Genomic DNA, 13,733 nt, shown 5'->3' on the forward strand with positions numbered 1-13,733 from the left:
CAGGGAACCTATCCCATCCCATCCTATCCCATCCCATCCCTTCCCAGCCCATCCCATCCCTTCCCATCCCATCCCATCCCATCCCATCCCAGAGATCCCAACCCATACCAGGGATCCCATCCCATCCCATCCCATCCCAGAGATCCCAACCCATACCAGGGATCCCATCCCATCCCAGGGATCCCATCCCATCCCATCCAATCCCATCCCACCCCATCCCATCCCATTCCATCCCAACCCATCCCATCCTATCCCATTCGCATCCCATCCCATCCCATCCCATCCCAGGGATCCCATCCCAGCCCATCTCATCCCAGGGATCCCATCCCATCCCATCCCATCCCATCCCATCCCAGGCATCCCATCCCAGGGATTCCATCCCAGGGATCTCATACCATCCCAGGGATCCCATCCCATCCCAGGGATCCAATCCAATCCCAGCTATCCCATCCCAGGGATTCCACCCCATCCCAGGGATCCTATCCCATCTGTTCCCATCCCAGGAATCCCATCCCTTCCCTTTCCAGGGATCCCATCCCATCCCACGGATCCCATCCCATCCCACAGATCCCATCCCATCCCAGGGATCCCATCCCAATCCAGGGATCCCATCCCATCCCATCCCAGGGATCCCATCCCATCCCAGGGATCCCATCCCATCCCATCCCATCCCATCCCATCCCATCCCATCCCATCCTATCCCATCCCATCCCATCCCATCCCATCCCATCCCATCCCATCCCATCCCATCCCATCCCATCCCATCCTATCCCATCCCATCCCATCCCATCCCATCCCATCCCAGGGGTCCCAACCCATCCCAGGGATCCAATCCCATCCCAGGGATCCCATCCCATCCCAGCTATCCCACCCCAGGGATTCCATCCCATCCCGGGGATCCCATTTCATCTGTCCCCATCCCAGGGATCCCATCCCATCCCATCCCAGGGATCCCATCCCATCCAAACCCATCCCATCCCATCCCTTTCCAGGGATACCATCCCATCCCAGCTATCCCATCCCAGGGTTTCCATCCCATCCCGGGGATCCCATTTCATCTGTTCCCATCCCTGGGATCCCATCCCATCCCATCCCATGGATCCAATCCCATCCCAACCCATCCCATCCTAGGGACCCCATCCCAGGGATCCCATCCCATCCCATTCCATCCCATCCCATCCCTTCCCATCCCAGGGATCCCATCCCATCCCATTCAATCCCATCCCACCCCATCCCATCCCATTCAATCCCATCCCATGGATACAGTCCCATCCCAACCCATCCCATCCCATGGATCCCATCCCATCCCAGGGATCCCATCCCGTCCCATCCCATCCCATCCCATCCCAGGGAGCGCATCCCATCCCATCAAATCCCATCCCATCCCATCCAATCCCATCCCACCCCATCCCATCCCATCCCTTCCCAGCCCATCCCATCCCTTCCCATCCCATCCCATCCCATCCCATCCCATCCCATCCCAGGGATCCCATCCCAGGGATCCCATCCTAGGGATCCCATCCCATCCCGGGGATCCCATTTCATCTCTTCCCATCCCAGGGATCCCGTCCCATACCATCCCAGGGATCCCATCCCATCCCAGGGATCCCATCCCATCCCATCCCATCCTATCCCATCCCATCCCTTCCCAGCCCATCCCATCCCTTCCCATCCCATCCTATCCCATCCCATCTCAACCCATCCCATCCCATCCCATTCCAGGGATACCACACCATCCCAGCTATCCCATCCCAGGGATTCCATCCCATCCCAGGGATCCCATTTCATCTGTTCCCATCCCTGGGATGCCATCCCATCCCATCCCATCCCATGGATCCAATCCCATCCCAGGGATCCCATCCCATCCCAGGGATCGCATCCCATCCCATCCAATCCCATCCCACCCCATCCCATCCCATTCCATCCCATCCTATCCCATCCCATCCCATCCCATCCCAGGGATCCCAACCCATCCCAGGGATCCCATCCCATCCCAGGGATCCCATCCAATCCAGGGAACCCATCCCATCCCATCCTATCCCATCCCATCCCATCCCATCCCATCCCATCCCATCCCAGAGATCCCAAACCATACCAGGGATCCCATCCCATCCAAGGGATCCCATCCCATCCCAGCTATCCCATCCCAGGGATTCCATCCCATCCCATCCCATCCCAGGGATCCTATCCCATCCCAACCCATCCCATCCCATCCCATTCCAGGGATGCCATCCCATCCCAGCTATCCCATCCCAGGGATTCCATCCCATCCCAGGGATCCCATTTCATCTGTTTCCATCCTTGGGATCCCATCCCATCCCATCGCATCCCATGGATCCAATCCCATCCCAACCCATCCCATCCCATGGATCCCATCCCATCCCAGGGATCCCATCCCATCCCATCCCAGGGATCGCATCCCATCCCATCCAATCCCATCCCACCCCATCCCATCCCATTCCATCCCATCCCAGAGATCCCAACCCATCCCATCCCATCCCATCCCATCCCATCCCATCCCATCCCAGGGATCCCAACCCATCCCAGGGATCCCATCCCATCCCAGGGATCCCATCCAATCCCATCCCATCCCATCCCATCCTATCCCATCCCATCCCATCCCATCCCATCCCATCCCATCCCATCCCATCCCATCCCATCCCAGAGATCCCAAACCATACCAGGGATCCCATCCCATCCCAGGGATCCCATCCCATCCCAGCTATCCCATCCAAGGGATTCCATCCCATCCCATCCCAGGGATCCCATCCCAACCCATCCCATCCCATCCCATCCCATCCCATCCCATTCCAGGGATACCATCCCATCCCAGCTATCCCATCCCAGGGATTCCATCCCATCCCAGGGATCCCATTTCATCTGTTTCCATCCTTGGGATCCCATCCCATCCCATCGCATCCCATGGATCCAATCCCACCCCATCCCATCCCATCCCAGAGATCCCAACCCATACCAGGGATCCCATCCCATCCCAGAGATCCCAACCCATACCAGGGATCCCATCCCATCCCAGGGATCCCATCCCATCCCAGCTATCCCATCCCAGGGATTCCATCCCATCCCGGGGATCCCATTTCATCTGTTCCCATCCCAGGGATCCCATCGCATCCCATCCCAGGGATCCAATCCCATCCCATCTCATCCCAGGGATCCCATAAGATCCCATCAAACGGTTCCCCACCCATCCCAACCCATCCCATCCCATGGATCCCATCCCAGGGATCCCATCCCAGGGATCCCATACCATCCCATGGATCCCAACCCATCCCATCCCAGGGATCCCATCCCATCCCAGGGATCCCATCCCATCCCATCCCAGGGATCGCATCCCATCCCATCCAATCCCATCCCACCCCATCCCATCCCATTCCATCCCATCCCATCCCATCCCATCCGATCCCATCCCATGCCGTCCCAGGGATCCCATCCCATCCCAGGGATCCCATCCCATCCCTTCCCAGCCCATCCCATCCCTTCCCTTCCCATCCCATCCCATCCCATCCCATCCCAATCATCCCTGCTATCTCATGCCAGGTATTCCATCGAATCCCAGGGATCCAATCCCAGGGATCCCATCCCCTCCCATCCCATCCCTTCCCATCCCATCCCATCCCAGGGATCCCATACCATCCCAGGGATAACATCCCAGGGATCCCATCCCATGCCAGGGATCCCATGTCAGAGATCCCATCCCATCTCACAGATGCCATCCCAGGGATTCGATCCCATCCCATCCCAGGAATCCCATTCCAGGGATCCCATCCCATCCCATCCCATCCCAGGGATCCCATCCCATCCCAGGGATCCCATCCCATCCCATCCAATCCCATCCGATCCCATCCCAGGTATCCCATCCCAGGGATCCCATCCCATGGCAGCGCAGGGGTCCCATCCCATCCCATAGCAGGGATCCCATCCCAGCCCATCTCATCCCAGGGATCCCATGCCATCCCATCCCATCCCAGGCATCCCATCCCAGGGATCCTATCCCATCCCAGGGATCCCATCCCATGCCATCCCAGGGATCGCATCCCATCCCATCCAATCCCATCCCACCCCATCCCATCCCATTCCATCCCAACCCATCCCATCCTATCCCATTCGCATCCCATCTCATCCCATCCCATCCCATCCAAGGGATCCCATCCCAGCCCATCTCATCCCAGGGATCCCATCCCATCCCATCCCATCCCATCCCATCCCATCCCATCCCATCCCAGGCATACCATCCCAGGGATCCAATCCCATCCCAGGGATTCCATCCCAGGGATCTCATACCATCCCAGGGATCCCATCCCATCCCAGGGATCCAATCCCATCCCAGCTATCCCATCCCAGGGATTCCACCCCATCCCAGGGATCCTATCCCATCTGTTCCCATCCCAGGTATCCTATCCCACCCCGTCCCATCCAAGGGATCCCATCCATTCCCAACCCAGGAATCCCATCCCTTCCCTTTCCAGGGATCCCATCCCATCCCACGGATCCCATCCCATCCCACAGATCCCATCCCATCCCAGGGATCCCATCCCAATCCAGGGATCCCATCCCATCCCATCCCAGGGATCCCATCCCATCCCAGGGATCCCATCCCATCCCATCCCATCCCATCCCATCCCATCCCATCCCATCCTATCCCATCCCATCCCATCCCATCCCATCCCATCCCATCCCATCCCATCCCATCCCATCCCAGGGGTCCCAACCCATCCCAGGGATCCAATCCCATCCCAGGGATCCCATCCCATCCCAGCTATCCCACCCCAGGGATTCCATCCCATCCCGGGGATCCCATTTCATCTGTCCCCATCCCAGGGATCCCATCCCATCCCATCCCAGGGATCCCATCCCATCCAAACCCATCCCATCCCATCCCTTTCCAGGGATACCATCCCATCCCAGCTATCCCATCCCAGGGTTTCCATCCCATCCCGGGGATCCCATTTCATCTGTTCCCATCCCTGGGATGCCATCACAACCCATCCCATCCCATGGATCCCATCCCATCCCAGGGATCCCATCCCAGGGATCCCATCCCATCCCATCCCATCCCATCCCATCCCATCCTATCCCATCCCATCCCATCCCATCCCATTCCATCCCATCCCACCCCATCCCATCCCATTCAATCCCATCCCATCCCATGGATACAGTCCCATCCCAACCCATCCCATCCCATCCCATGGATCCCATCCCATCCCAGGGATCGCATCCCATCCCATCAAATCCCATCCCATCCAATCCCATCCCACCCCATCCCATCCCATCCCTTCCCAGCCCATCCCATCCCTTCCCATCCCATCCCATCCCATCCCATCCCATCCCATCCCATCCCAGGGATCCCATCCCAGGGATCCCATCCCAGGGATCCCATCCCATCCCGGGGATCCCATTTCATCTCTTCCCATCCCAGGGATCCCGTCCCATCCCATCCCAGGGATCCCATCCCATCCCAACCCATCCCATACCATCCCAGGGATCCCATCCCATCCCATCCTATCCCATCCCATCCCTTCCCAGCCTGTCGGAGAAGGGAGACGCGGACACCAATTCGGTCATCAGCAAAGTCTCGTTTATTGATACGCAGAGTGGCCATTAAATACAGTGCTTAATTAGCTCATGCATAGTGCAAAATCTGAGCTCATCATTGGTCTAGCTGTGCGACTTAGCTAAGCACTTCGGCATTCATGTTTTTCTCAATTCTGCGTGTCTTCCTTATCTCAAGGACACTGTATCCGTGAGACTGAGGCCCACTTTGCTAGCTTTACTAAGTTGATCTGACTATGGCCTTTTTCTTCCAGCTATTCCTGCACCAGGCTCTCTACACTTCCCCCGTTTTCTTTTTGAGTTAGAAGAGTGGCATGCCAAGCTTTGCTGACAGTCTTTTGAATAAAATTTTGTAAGCAAGTTATTAAGCAAGGTAGCAATAAAGCTAAGCACAAGAATATACCCAACACCATAATAGCATACTTAATAACGGTTCGAATCCATCCTCCAAGACCTAGGCTTTTTAACCACTCGTCAATGCCCCAATCATCTTCTTTTAGGTTGTGTAATTTCTGCTGCATGTTTTGTATCTTTTTGTGGATGGACTCAGAGTAGTTTGATAAATTCATGCAGCACGTTCCCTTGAACTCCTTGTAACCATACTGGCAACCTTACTAGGCAGGTTTTAAAAGGATTTTGTACTCCTCCTAGGCTTAAGCAGATTGATTCTTGTCTTGTTATGTTAGTGAATGTTACCCATACGTTTTCCCGAGGGGCATGCTGCATTGAAAAAGATTTTGTGCGAGCAAAGTTAGCAAGCATAAGCAGTGTAATGATCATCATTTTGATTTCTTTGGCGGCCTATTCTTTTTACGCCCTGTATTGCTCCCTGTTATCTGCAGTTGTTTTACCTCTTCTATACTTTGATTTAATACCTCCTCTGGGTCTGTACCGGGCTTAATTGGTCCTACCTGAGGCCAAGGCAGGTGTGGGACTTTATGTCTGCATCTTGCAGCGATAATGTGTGAATTTGCATAGATGTGCTGCCTCTTAATCCAGTTGGTAAGTTCCCACCGGGCCCAAGCTAACAGGAGCTGTTCTGGTGTCTCGTATAGGTTTCGTACCTGGGCATATGGCACTCCTGCTTCTTTTTCTAGGGCCCGACCCCAATTTGAATTTCTTAGGTCGTCACTTTGACACCTCCAGCACCACAAATTAAACACTGTTCTCTGTTCCACCCACGAGCAGTCCCCACAGCCCCCGCACTTTAGGGCTACCCAGGCTTCACACCATGACCCCCCACACGCACAACAAGGACGGCTGTTGAGAGGCTGTTCTTCCTGGTGGACGTGGCTCTCAATCCAATCAGCCCAATTCGGTGGTGGCTGCCTTAGCGCCTCACGGGCAGCGTTGTTAAACTGTGCTAGCCTCCGCAAATAGGGCTGTGAGGTCACCGTCAACTTCTGCTGAATCCGCTCCTGGTCGGCTGGAGCCAGCCGCCTCCTCAGGAATCTTTCCACCAGTTCGGTCATTTAGAACGGGCTTCACCCACCTAGCAGGGACCCAAAGTGTTCCTGTGGGGGTAGAAACACAAACATAGCCTCTCCCCCAATATACCACTTCCGCTGGTCCATTCCATATTCCTGTCTTTGGATCCCGGTACTTTACCCATGCCCTCATGCGTTCTCTTCTGTTACCTTCCCTTTTCCCTCTATGCCTGATTGCAGGCGGCTCAGATTCATCCCCGAACACACACAAATAATTCATGACATAAAGAACCTTGGCTAGTCTTTCTTGTGGATCATCTACGGATTTGTGTTTGAATAAATACTGTTTGAGTGTCCCATTGGCTCTTTCTACTATGGCCTGTCCTGTGGGCGAGTGTGGTACTCCTGTAATATGTTTAATTCCCCAGAGTCTCATAAACTGACTTACTTTCCCACTGACATATGCAGGTCCGTTGTCGGTCTTTACTTCCTTAGGCGTTCCCATAACTGCAAAGCAACTTGTCAGGTGTCTAATTACATGGATTGCTTTTTCCCCTGTCTGTGCTGTGGCCCAGATATACTTACTATAAGTGTCTATGGTAACGTGCACATACTTGAGTCTACCAAACTCTGCCACATGTGTGATGTCCATTTGCCAAATTTCATTACTCTTCAGACCCCGAGGATTTACCCCACACCCAAGACCTACCCCACTATTGTGATGACTGCAGGTGGGGCAGGCTCTCACTATTGCCTTAGCCTCTTGTATGCCTATTTTGAACTCACGCACCAATCCTTTAGCATTTTGGTGAAATCGTGTGTGTGACTCCCTTGCTTCAATCCCCCTGTCATCAGCTACATTCATAACCAGTCTATCCGCCCTGGCGTTGCCTTCTCCCAAGCCTACGTCCCACTTATGACTCCTGATGTGTATTATACAATAAGGCTTGAACCTTGCTCCTACTGCTCGCTTTAGCTGCAGCAAGAGTTCATAGAGTCTCTTGTTTTGCACCTCTTTCACAGAGGCGTCCTCAATTCTCTGTGCTACTCCTGCTACATAAAACGAGTCAGTGACCACATTTAAAGACCCCTGCAGTTCACTTAGTGCCCACACAACAGCAAGCAATTCCAATGTTTGTAAGCTGTCCTCTGGAGCTGCATCTATGGTTTTATTCCTCCACCGAGGGCCTTCTTTCCAGGTGATCGCTGCTCTTCTCGTCTTTTTTCCGGCATCCGTGAAGGCTGTGGTGGCGCCCGCTATCGGCTGTTCCGAGCGCATTGGCTTTGCTATCCAGTCCCAATTTCCTAGCCACTGAAGGTGACGTGGCATCAGCGGTCCGGTGTGGATGGCTGCTCCGACTTCCAGCAAGGCCGTTTGTAGATCTCCTGAATTGAGGAGATACCAATCTAAGTCCTCCTTTTTCATGGGCAAATAAATTGTTGTTGGGCTCGTTCCGGTGATTTCCATGATCCTTACGCGACCCTTACGAATCAAGGTGGCTACTTGTTCGATTTTTGTGCTGATTGTCCTTTTTGCTTGTAAAGGTGGGGTTATCCATTCTAGTACCCGTGTCTCCCGCGTTTTCTTTTGTAGCTGTGTGAGTGCACCGAGTAGGTGGTTGGCAGTACTCCAGATGGTAAGATCGATGGGCGAGGAGATATCTCGGCGAGAGACAAACCCCTCATCGATGCAGCGTATAATACCCTTGAGGGCTTCATGTTGTTGTGGGGTCACGGTTACGGGTGCGGTTGGGTCAGTTCCTTTAAGTAGTGGCCTGAGGGAGTCTAGCAAGGAGTTGGGTATCCCAACAATCGGCTTGAGCCATTGCAGATCTCCTAGCAGTCGCTGTGCCTCATTTAGAGTGGTGATCTTTGTTGCAAGCTGGAGCTTCTGTGGCCGTATGATTTGGCCTGTGATAGACCACCCCAAGTACTTCCATGGTGTGGATCGCTGTATTTTTTCTTGAGCTATTATGAGGGATGCCTTTGCTAGGGTGCTTTGAATTTCCTGCATTTGAGTGTCTGTAAATGCTGATTCTTGAGCAAAGAGGATATCATCCATATAATGATAAATAATTGTGTTGGGCCACTGTATCCTCAATGGTTGTAATGCGGCATCAACATACAGTTGGCACAGGGTAGGCGAGTTTTTCATTCCTTGTGGAAGAACAGTCCATTCATACCGTTTATCAGGTTCTTCTCTGTTTATTGCTGGTAGGGTGAACGCAAATCTTTTAGTATCTTGAGGGTGTAAGGCAATAGTGAAGAAGCAGTCCTTTAGATCAATGATTAGAAGAGGCCAATGCTGTGGGAGCATTGCTGGGTTGGGGAGGCCTGGCTGTAATGCCCCCATTGCCTCCATCTGATTATTTACTGCTCTTAAATCGTGTAGAAGACGATATTTTCCTGACTTCTTTTTGATCACAAAAATTGGCGTGTTCCATGGGCTTGTTGAGAGTTTTAAATGTCCTTGTTGGAATTGTTCTTTTACGAGTTGATGTGCTTGTATTAGACTTTCCCTTTTTAGAGGCCATTGTTTAACCATTACCGGTTCATTGGTAGTCCAGGTGATTGGGATCGGGAAAGTCCAAGCAATGGCAATTACCCCAAAGGGTGCTCGTTGGATAAAACGACCCCCATCTGAGCCAAGATGTCCCTTCCAATTAGGCAATGTACCGATGGTGGTAATGCAACTACGGACAACACAGTCACCAAATCTTGCCCATCTATAGTGACCCTTATTGGAGGAGTTTTTCTGGCAAGGGTGAATCCTCCGACGCCTGTCACGGTATCCGTAGTTTGCATTGATGGCCAGTTGTGGGGCCATTTTTCTGGTGAGACAATGCTGGTATCTGCCCCAGTGTCTAGGAGTCCTATCATTTCTATTGTCTCTCCTGCATAGGTTAGTTTCACCTTCTTTTTGGGTCTGGTATGGAGATCCATTGTGAGCATAGCAATACCTGATGATCCGAATCCTTGGTCTCCACGTGGGGTTTGTCTTTGTGGTTGAACACCCCGGCTCAACTGTGGAAGTGGAATAAATTGAGCAATACGCTGACCTGCCTCAATTGTCAGAGGAGGAAAAGGAGTATAAACCATTATTTGTATTTCTCCCGTGTAGTCTGCATCGATGACACCTGGTAGCACAAACAGTCCTACAATGGAGCTCGACGAGCGTCCCACTATTAGTCCTCCATAAGCTTGTCCTTTGATATTTATCGGGCCATAAACTCCAGTTGGGACTTTGACAGGGCGAGCTGTTATCAAAGATGTTTTTACTGCGGCTGCCAGGTCGAGTCCCAGGCTCCCTGTTGTGGCTGGTTGTAGACAGGAGATGGCGCTGATGTCACGGCGGCTACTTGTGTTCGGGGCCAATATGGCGGCGGCCGCCGGGGGTTGATCGGCGGCGCCCGTCGGGTCGCGCCGCATCCACCCGCATCTGTAGCAGCGCGCCGAGGGAGGCCGGTGGTCGTTCGATGTGGCCGGGGCCGCCGTAGAAGCACGGAGCGGAGCAAGAGTGGCTAACACCTGTGACTGTGTGGACTCGGCTTGTTTCTGCAGTCCTAAGCCTAATTCTTTTAGTGCATTAACCAAGAAAACCTGTGCCCCTGTCGGCTGTAAAGCCATCCTTTCCAATGCCTCTTCTATCGACCAATTGGCTCCTAAAGTTGATAATACCCTTTTTGTTGCCTCATTACTATTCTGCAACGCACATTGCTTTAGTAGCGCCCCTCTCATATACTCTGGGACTCCTGCCTTTTCAATAGCAGCAGCAGCCTTATCTACAAAGTCCCCAAAGGATTCATTTCTTCCCTGTTTTATCCCCATATACATGGGTATGCCTGAGCTATCTTTGACCTGACCGATGGCACTCCTTACTAGACGCATGGCTTCCCTAACCTTGTCGGGTCCCGAAATCATTTGAGCTTCTGTCCTGCGGTATTGACCCAATCCCATCAGTTCGTCTATGGTAATTCCAGCTAACGGATCTCCCGGGCCCCTCTGTGTTGCAACTGACTCCTGAACAAGGGCTTGCCAGTGGGCGTTAAATAGCAACTGCTGATGTTGCGTGAAAATCAGTTTCACTATACTTCTCATATCATTTGGCAACAGCAGGTATGTATCGAACAAGAAATCTAGCATCTGCTTAGCTGGCTCACTCTGGAAACCAAACTGACTCACTGTCTGTCTTAGCTGGGCTAGCAGCTTCCAGTCGGGAGGCGAGTATGCTCCCACTTGGACGGCTTGTCCTTGTTGATTTATTCCCTGTGTATAGGTGACGGGGAAAACCCAGGTTTTCGCTGCATCAACAGCGCTTTCGTCCCCAATCTCCAAGCCGTGTCTGGCTAGCATACTCCACGCCTCCCCCCGCCGTCTTGCCATCTCCTCCCACAGGTCGCTTTCCGCCCTAGGGACCGGAGCTGGCTCCACGGTGGGCTTAGGGGCGGTAGGCTCAGACTGGCAAGGGGATTTTTCGCCGCCGGTCTGGGGCCCTTCGCTGTCGGAAGGCGGGGTTACTCCGCCTTCTGCAATTGTCTCCGCCGCCGCGGCGGAATCCTCCTCAAGCTCTTCTAAGGGGGGTGCCGAGGGCCAAGCGCAGCTAGCCATGTCTGTCATTCCTGCTGTCTCCCCAGAGATAGGTATTTCTACTCTGGTCGTGCTGGGTGCTCGGGGCTCATTATCGCCATACTGAGCATTTCTTTTATATGCCTCTACTGCCTCCCGAGCCGCCCTTCTCTCCGCCTGCTGCTTTAGCAGCGCGTTATGAACTACCCGCCAGATCTTTCCCAGCTTTTTTGCTGTTTTATCATCCTCTAATACCGCCTCCCACAGTGCATCCCCTAACTTACGCCACTCATTTAAATCATGCACGGTGTGAGGATTAGAGAATAAACCTTTAGCATAACCCCAGACTAACAACCCCGGTATGTCCTTCCTGGGATTAATCTCTTTTAACCCTAACTTATCTATATGTGCTATAAATAAATCATATGCTGCTTGCCTGTCCATTTTTTGTCGTCAGCGCTGTTGCAACTCTCCGGCTTCGGCAGCACGTATGGCCCAGGACCACCTTTATGGCTCCTGGGGGTGTCTTCCCTACGTCGTTTGACACCGACCCGGTTGCAGCAGGCCCCAACTCTACTTCACCGACCGTGGCGCGTTCTCCCCCGTTTTCTGAAACTGTTTTCTTTTCAGCGACGGAGGCACGTCGGGGTTCACCATTTGTCGGAGAAGGGAGACGCGGACACCAATTCGGTCATCAGCAAAGTCTCGTTTATTGATACGCAGAGTGGCCATTAAATACAGTGCTTAATTAGCTCATGCATAGTGCAAAATCTGAGCTCATCATTGGTCTAGCTGTGCGACTTAGCTAAGCACTTCGGCATTCATGTTTTTCTCAATTCTGCGTGTCTTCCTTATCTCAAGGACACTGTATCCGTGAGACTGAGGCCCACTTTGCTAGCTGTACTAAGTTGATCTGACTATGGCCTTTTTCTTCCAGCTATTCCTGCACCAGGCTCTCTACACCAGCCCATCCCATCCCTTCCCATCCCATCCTATCCCATCCCATCTCAACCCATCCCATCCCATCCCATCCCATCCCATCCCATTCCAGGGATACCACCCAATCCCAGCTATCCCATCCCAGGGATTCCATCCCATCCCAGGGATCCCATTTCATCTGTTCCCATCCCTGGGATGCCATCCCATCCCATCCCATCCCATGGATCCAATCCCATCCCAACCCATCCCATCCCATGGATCCCATCCCATCCCAGGGATCCCATCCCATCCCATCCCAGGGATCGCATCCCATCCCATCCAATCCCATCCCACCCCATCCCATCCCATTCCATCCCATCCTATCCCATCCCATCCCATCCCATCCCATCCCATCCCATCCCATCCCAGGGATCCCAACCCATCCCAGGGATCCCATCCCATCCCAGGGATCCCATCCAATCCCATCCCATCCCATCCCATCCCATCCCAGAGATCCCAAACCATCCCAGGGATCCCATCCCATCCCAGCAATCCCATCCCAGGGATTCCATCCCATCCCATCCCAGGGATCCCATCCCATCCCAACCCATCCCATCCCATCCCATTCCAGGGATCCCATCCCATCCCAGCTATCCCATCCCAGGGATTCCATCCCATCCCAGGGATCCCATTTCATCTGTTTCAATCCTTGGGATCCCATCCCATCCCATCGCATCCCATGGATCCAATCCCATCCCAACCCATCCCATCCCATGGATCCCATCCCATCCCAGGGATCCCATCCCATCCCATCCCAGGGATCGCATCCCATCCCATCCAATCCCATCCCACCCCATCCCATCCCATTCCATCCCATCCCATCCCAGAGATCCCAACCCATCCCATCCCATCCCATCCCATCCCATCCCAGGGATCCCATGCCATCGAAGGGATCCCATCCCATCCCAGGGATCCCATCCAATCCAATCCCATCCCATCCCATCCCATCCCATCCCATCCCATCCCATCCCATCCCATCCTATCCCATCCCATCCCATCCCATCCCATCCCATCCCATCCCATCCCATCCCATCCCATCCCATCCCAGAGATCCCAAACCATACCAGGGATCCCATCCCATCCCAGGGATCCCATCCCATCCCAGCTATCCCATCCAAGGGATTCCATCCCATCCCATTCCAAGGATACCATCCCATCCCAGCTATCCCATCCCAGGGATTCCATCCCATCCCA

The sequence above is a fragment of the Sturnus vulgaris genome, chromosome W (assembly GCF_052056855.1).
Source record: "Sturnus vulgaris isolate bStuVul1 chromosome W, bStuVul1.hap1, whole genome shotgun sequence".
In the NCBI taxonomy this organism is placed as follows: domain Eukaryota; kingdom Metazoa; phylum Chordata; class Aves; order Passeriformes; family Sturnidae; genus Sturnus; species Sturnus vulgaris.